The sequence below is a fragment of the Cygnus atratus genome, chromosome 2, assembly GCF_013377495.2.
Source record: "Cygnus atratus isolate AKBS03 ecotype Queensland, Australia chromosome 2, CAtr_DNAZoo_HiC_assembly, whole genome shotgun sequence".
NCBI lineage: Eukaryota > Metazoa > Chordata > Aves > Anseriformes > Anatidae > Cygnus > Cygnus atratus.
In genome coordinates, this window is record NC_066363.1 from 136,433,632 (window position 1) to 136,441,697 (window position 8,066).

Sequence of the window (8,066 nt, forward strand, 5' to 3'; positions counted from 1 at the left end):
AGCTTTGTACTTAGCATCTCTTAAGATTAAGGTTTAAGTGCAAAATATGTTTGATTTGTGGTTTTTTTTTGGTGAAACACTGCTTCCTGACATCCAATTTGATTCAATGATACAAATCCAGTAGTTTGCTCTGCCATCATCCTCATTCTGTTAAATAAGCTTTTTTTTTTTTTTCCCAGAGATTTTGTTTCATCAGAGTTAATCTCCCCAGATGCTCGGTTGTATAACGGCATCCTGTATTTTAGCGTACAGTGCTCCATAACAAATCCCTGAGAGCAAAATTCATGGCTTTTTTTTAATCACAAAATCTGTTAGCGTAGTGGAAGTTTTAGGAAGCCAACATTAAATCCTTCATTCAGTGGTTTTCTTATACACGTTTGAAGTTGGGTTGTGATGCAGATCTTAGCTAATTCTGCACTTTCCTACCCCTGAGTGACACGTTTCTCTTTGAATGTGTTCAGCTCAGGCCCTTGCTTTATTACATCTCTAGTAATAAAGAATCTAGGATGGTATGAACCTAGAAAAATCTGTGTAGGCTGGATCAGGAGTACACTGGATGTTTTCTAGAAGTAAAACACAGTGGATTCAGTCTGTATCCACTCTTCAAGTCGGCTGCTTTATCTTATCATTGGTGTTCTTGAGTCTGGCAGAGCGGCCTGGCTAAAAGAAAATATTTTCTTCCTATGTAGGCACCACAGCTCTTCCTGCCAAATGACGAGCTGGGGCTTAGGCTCTGCTGCTACTACCAGGCCAGCTGCACATTCACCCCGTTTATGTTCTGGAGAAAGCCTTACAAATGTCTCTTTCTGCAGGTGGTCCTCGTTTTGTTCCTAGCATGCTGAGCCAGGACAATAGCAGCAGCCCTGTCTTCCCTTTGAGAAGGAATCACCCTCCTGTAAAGTTGACTTTTGGCAGGAACTTAGAGTAACTTAGCAGGGATGGAGGAGGAGGGAAAGAAGGGAAGCCGTGCAGCATAACAAATGCATCGGGTTGTTGCGCTGATACCTTGCTTCCAGGCCACGAGGCCAGTGCTTCGCTTTGCTGTTGAAGTGGAACAAATCTCGACTATGTGCTTACAAAGGAATCCGTGGAAGGACTGATTTGTTCTAGCGCAGAAAAGAAACCATGTGATGCAGTGAATGGTTAGCATGGCGAGAGGAATTTATCAGTGGATTTAGTAAACAGGATACGGAGTAAGGAAATTCAAGTTATGACTTAGGTCACGAGAGAGTTTTCAGTGGTCTTAGAAAGTAAAGCAGCACTTTGAATTGCAGATGACAAGAGGCTGCCTGAATAAGCAATCTGTGTCTCCTTTGTGTCCTTCCAGAAACAGTTCTCTTTCCTGGATCGCAGGGCCTGATTCTGCCCTTAGGGGCAGCGTTGGGAATGGGGGCATTAAATACCTGTCAGACAAGGTGGTCGTATGGGTGTCTGCTTTCACTCTCCCCACTTATTTCTTCGTTGCAGTTGGTGCCATAATAGAAACTCATTCCATCAGTTCTGATAATGTACAATTCCACATCCTACAAAAACATCCTTTTGTTGGCTCTGACAAAGTATTTCCTCACAGTGGTGCTAACCTGCTAGTCACGCCTATCAGAAAAACTAGCAAATGCATTGCTAGCTGCTAATTAAACTTCTGAAAATAATTTCCATGCCTAATTGCATCATGGCTAGTTAACCAGCCCTTGTAAAACAGCGATCTAGCAGGTATACTCCTCAGTGGCCATATGTGTTCTGTGTATCTATTTGATCTTTATGGTCTTGTTTCCTTTTGGTTAAGCACTGAACTGTGTTTTCATCTCTTTTTGGAGCAGCTCACCGGAGTCTTCCGCAGGCCCTCTCCATTTAGACTTGCAGGTTAAAGCTGGCAAAACATAAGAATTGTATTTTGTCTGTGACACGTAACAACTGCGGAGTCAAAAGCGCACAACAAATTGAAATTGACCTCAGACATCACTTGACTGGTAATCTTGCTGTTTAATTGGTTTCCCACTTTGCTATATAATAGCCTTAGTAAAGCAAAAATATAAAAAAATGTTTCTATGAAATACACAAAAATCTCAATCCTCATGTCTGAGAAATACATCCTCCAGACTGTACCCACTTCTCTCAGAGCTTAGCATCTGAATATTTGCACCTCACTTTAATCCTCTGGTGTCGTTACATTCAGTAGTACCATAAAATGTTTTCCAACCACAAGCATAGGGGCTGCTGTACTGCAAAAGGGGGGTGCCATGCACTCTTGCACTTCTCACGTTTGACTTTTTGTGTTTCAAAGAAAGATACAAGAGGAACCATTTAGATGTGCCAACACAGTGAGGATTTTCTCTTCATATTGTGCTGATGCCAGGTCAGGACCTGAACGACAAAGGTTGGCTTGCGACAGGATTTAGAAGGGGATGCAGCATTATGCTCAATGTTCTCAGAACCTGCTTTCCATTGACTTCTCTGATGGCAGTTGTGTTCTCAAAGCTTACACTTGTCCTTCTGCCTCAAACGTCTCCATCTTTTTTCATCTTTTGTGAATCTCACTCTGTCTACAGATTTTTTTTTTTTTAAAATATGGCTGACTGCCAACCACTTTCAAACTGTTGAAGTCGATCCAGTAAAAAATAACATCCCCAGGTACATAGAACAGGACAAAATTTACAATCAAACCATAATGTTCAGGCTAAAAATTAGTTGGTATTTACCTTTATAGACAGGCAACCATTCGTGGATAATCATTCACTGATTTATGTTCTCATCTGAAGCGAACAGTGTTTAGGAACCTGCTCTGGTAGGAGTAACTTAGATACGCAGCGGGTTAATCTGCTCTGGATATTTTAGATTCCCTGCTCTCGGATGGGCTTCTCCTTATCTGCCTGAAGTCTGAAATGCAGCATGATGTCCATTTCCGTTTCATGGATTTAAAAAAAAAAAAAAAAAAGAGTTTTTAATGGAGGATTTTTTTTTCTTTATGCTGGTGAGGGGACTTCTGAACCTTTAATTGTGCAGTAATAACTGGCTGAGATTCTTTTTTGAAAGTAGGCAGTGGATGGCAACTTGTAAGCGGTAGCTACTCGTGTATAACCTGCTGGAAGGGCTAGGAGCAGCTACCCACACACTGCGGCCTGGAGCTGAGGATTAATTTTTCCCTGGGCATCTTAGGCTGAGCACGCTCCCTATTCAGACTGTTCAAACTTTATATTTGAGTAATCCGAAGACTACAAAGGAATTTTAAAAACAAACAACAACAACAACAACAAAAAATCCCTCTAACTTTCAGTCACTATGCAAAAGGCTGGAATTTGCCTTAAAACATAAATCCATTTTTTTGTTGTTTATAATGCACAAAATCTGCACTCTTACTTCAAGTTGTAGTATGTGACAAGACGGGGCATTTTCTTTAGTTGAGCTCTAATTGATTTGTCCTTGTTCTAAATAATCTGTGTTGTAATTTATCGCCTTAAACACAAATAGCCTATTTTTTTTTTCTTTAAGCATCTAAGGAATCAGTGTGCCCACTTAATCTTCAAATTCACTGTCAAGTTGCTGTAACAAGTTACAAGGTCTCCTTTTCCTAAATAGCCACAAACAGGTCTTACATTTACTTTTCCCTGTTGGCAGGGTCTTAGTTGGAACAAATTAGGTTAGGTGGCCATACAGATCTGTTATTCAAACATCTTGATTATGATTTCATTTTGATACTGAGTACAGCCTCGTGAGAACAGGGCTGAAAGGGACCTTGGGAAGAAACTAAAGTTGCAGTGCATCTACGAGCAGAATCAACTGTAGCTATAGCATCCAGTTACCCCTGTTACAAGTATGTAACGTGAAATAAGTTATTTTTTATCGTCAGAGATTTGGAATTTATTATTGCTATAGTTTAGGAAGGTGGTAAGAAGTACTCGGTTTTTGCTGTCCATTTTGGGTTTACAGCTATTCTCTGGGATTATTTGAAAGGAACATAAAGGATGTTTTAAGTAACGCTGTCAGTGGAGCAATATATATAAAGAGACTGTCATGTTTGCTGCCTGCTACTACTTTGGTCTCTAATCTGTGCCAGCAGGAGAGGGGCTTTAATAGGGAGGGGAAATTTTGTATGCAAAGGCATCTCCTACTGTTTCCTACATCAGAATCACCGTGCTCTGGAGAATCAAAGCCAAAATGTTGGGGCTGGGCTGGGGAGATTGTTTAGACTTCTCTCAGTTTATAGTCTAAAAAACAAAACAACCCCCTCCAAACTCTTAAAAGATCAGAGTGTGTGTTTAGTTTTGCCAGAGCGTATCTAGATGCTGTTTCTTGACTTATTACTGCATGTAATCAGTTAAGGCTGAAGCGTGAAAGCTTAGATTTTGTAATTTCACACCTTCTTTAGATACTGCAGGCAGAGCAAAACACTGGGGTTTAGAGCATCCATGCCTATTTAGATTGCCATGCTTAAATAAGCATAAAATTAAATGAGGGGGAAGGAAAAATAGTTAAGCTATCACTGTCAGCCTTCTTCAGTGTCACAAAGACCACGTTCCCTCAACAAAGTGCTTGCATGTGGCATCGTGCTTTAGAAGTCTGGTCTCTCTCTCCTCACCAAAACAGCACAACAAAGGTTAGTGGCTGTTTTCCCCCTGTGCAAATCTGTGAGATTCCCAGGTTCAGTCAACTGCCCCCAGATATTTTCACTCTAACTTTAAAAAACCAAAACCAAAAACCTCCCCAGGGGAGCTGAGCCGAAGGTGGCAACATGTAAGGGGGCTAATGATGGATGCAATTTTCAGAAATTAGAGGTCTGAGCTGTAGCCGCAGAAGCTGTGTGAAATCTGCTTGCCTGCAAATAATAAGCTTTTTGTGTAGTGTAAGTGAAGGACATAAGCGACTAATGTGTGGCAGAGCAGGAATTCACCCCATACGTCTAAAACCACGATGCAAGTAGCTGCTGCTCAACAGCTGCCCCTGATCTCTGCAGCCCCTTACCTTTAAAGTTGTCGTGGTGCCTGGAGCTGTGTCTGGGTAGACTCGGAGCTGTCCCAGTGAGCTTTATCTCATTTCCACATCATGCAGGCTCTGCATATACTGCGTCCTCTGGAGCCCCTAAGCAAGCTGAGGACCTAAGAGCATGGCTGGGCTTTCACAGCATACGGCTGTGGTCCTTCAAGGCTGTCCCAGAAACGGAGACCTCAACCAGCTCCTCTCTTAGCTGGTAGCACTTTCAAGCCCTCACCATGCAGGAGGGTGCCTTATTCACCAGGTCTCAGCCAGCCCGAAGCTGCTGGAGATGTACAGAGGCAACTCCGTGCGACTCAGCTTCTTGCATTGGCGTTGCTCCACGATGCAGCGCGGGATTCGCAGTTCATTTGGAAAGAGGTGAGAGGGAGTGTGCCTGTACGGGCCTCGTGGTTGCGTTCGCCGCTTCCAAGAAGAGAGCGCTGAGCTCTGCCGTCCGCTCCTGAGACTGGGAATTAGGTGTTTATGTGCTTTTGAGATCGGGATCTGCGCCTCAGTCTGCTGGAAAGCTTTACTGCGAAGCGTTGCTGCAGGGATGAGGTCTGAAACTCCTTCCCTGCCAGCCCACGGTCAGACACTGTTATCACTGCTTAAAAAAAAAACAACAAAGATTTGAATACAGCATAACATATGTTGTCTTCTAATGTCAGGAGATGTAAAAGCACCCTACAAGCTATCCACGCTTTCTTCACCGCTTGCTTCTGTCCAGGCAGAACACAAAGAGGAGTTCAGCCTCTTAAACCATAGCTCTGAGCAGGACACCTTAAGGATGGAATTCCAAATTTCAGCGTATGGTTTATTCAGAAATGAACGCACGGGACCGGATTCCTTCAGTGTTTTGCAGAACACTTCACAGAGCCAGACTCCTGACAAATTCATGTGATTTGTATACTTACAAATCATATAGTCTAAACTTTTACTAAGATACACTTGAACTGCAAAAATGCTGTGCCTTCGTGGCACTTGGAAAGCCAGAAAATACAAAACTTAGGACTCGCTGAAGGTTTCCCCTTAAAAATCTGTCTTAACAGGTTAATTTCTTAAAAGGGGTGGCGAACAGTCTTTTGATTTCAACAGTGCAAGTTTAGAATTTAGCGTGACAGGTTATTTAATGAAAGCTGGCATAAAAAATAACATGAATATTTGCCAGTTCAGAATGAAAGACATTGATCCCTAGGAAACAAAGAGTTACTTCTGGTTCAGCTTCTGAGCCCTTTCTTCTCAGGCCACTGGCTAGCAGTTTGGCTGCGTAAACTGAGGAAAAAGAATGCCATTCGGAACAGATGGGACGAACACCAAAAAAATGAAAAGTTCTGTGTTTATATTAAGTTCTAAACATTAGCGAAAGGCATCAGTTGTTATGGCTTCTACTTTTCCAAATTCTTTCATACCTTTGGCGTGTGAGTGTGCCCTCTTCGTTACGAATTCTCATCGTATGAAAACAAACGATGGATTTTGTTACTTTTCCCTTGACTGATCAGAAATTGCTTTCAAGTTCCGAAGAGATTTTGAATACACAGATGGTGAGCAACAGTCAGAAACTCTTATTGTTTCAAAAACAGCGGTCCCTTTCTGTTAACAGTGTCAAGAGAGACGATGCGTCAGAAAATGAACTTGGCTCGAGCCTTTGTGGCTCTGTTATTTGTTAAGATACAGTGTTAAATGGTTATTGCTGTGTCTCATCTGTGTGGTGAGTACAGCAGAGGGGCAGAAAGAAAAAGCATTACATTGGAGTGTATCTTGATCTCAGTTCAGAAATAACTGATCTGTTTGCACTTTGTGGCTTCTAGGGTAGGTTAAGGTGTAAAATGCTTGTAATATATGTAAATGGAAATAGCTCAAGCAAAAACAGACCAAAAATTACAGATATCCATCTGAATTCCAGTTCACAGCTGGGGGCTGGTTAAATTTACAGAACACATTTAAGCAATTTTAACTGAGAGAAGTTGGGAATCAATCTGAGGTTTTGAATTTGAATCCCCAAGTTTAGTTTCTATTGTACATGTACAGATACTGGCTCTTACAGTAACACAGTGGTGCAAGGTCTTCAGTAAGCAACAGTGGTTTATGTAATTCTAACAGCTTTTGAAAAAAAGATGTCTAATGTGCAGAACTCCAAGTTGTTAATGTAAACTTGATGAAATTATTTTTAAAAGATGCACAATTACAGATGGTCCTATTTCACTGGACACTGCTTATAATATATGAAAGAGACAAATGTTGTGCTCTTTCACAGAAAAAAAACCACACATATTCAGATGTCTATTTTAAAAATGAAATGCTTAAAAGCAGTTGTATCTGAGGATATCAGACTGATTTTCTTTTGAATGCCTCTTCTCATTAACATTACATGCAAAATAATAGCCATAATATTTCAATTTTATGTATGTCAAATACAGCTCCATTAAAATGATGTGCGAATCCTTATTTATCACTCAGCTATTTCCATTGCAACTGTGGTCAGTTTGCTATGAGCCATTATTTATTTTTTTCTTATGGCAAGAGTACAATTCTAATCCCACCTTGACCCGATGGAAGTTAAACCACCTGCTGACCTGAATCCTACTCAGAGGATCAAGGTGTTCAGAAATGATTAACAGCAAGTTTCCACAGTTCATCCTTGGCTCTGGCTGGTCAATTAGTTGGCTGTGGTGGGTTTGCCAGGAAGTAACCGATCAAAGGTTAGCAAGCAGTGATTATTTTCAGAATACAAGCATTGGGTGTGCCGGCTCCTACAGATGGGAGTGAAATTTTAGTAGCATATGTTTATAGATCATATATACATTTCATATTATTAATTTTATATTACTAAACATATTTTACTTTGAATCAAATAATTCAATAATCAAATAATGATCGTTTAAAGAATAAATACATTTGTATGTGATTTTATGAAGCTGAAAAAAATGAATTAGATGAATTTAAGGATAAATTTAAGGATACGTTATCACTTGGTATCTATTAAGGAGCGTATTAATTGCTACCTCTATTACCCGAAGCTCAGTTCGAGATAAGTACGTAATTGCTCTATTTTCACTTGTTTTTCCTATGCCTCCACTAGTAGGCACTGTTTGGGAGAG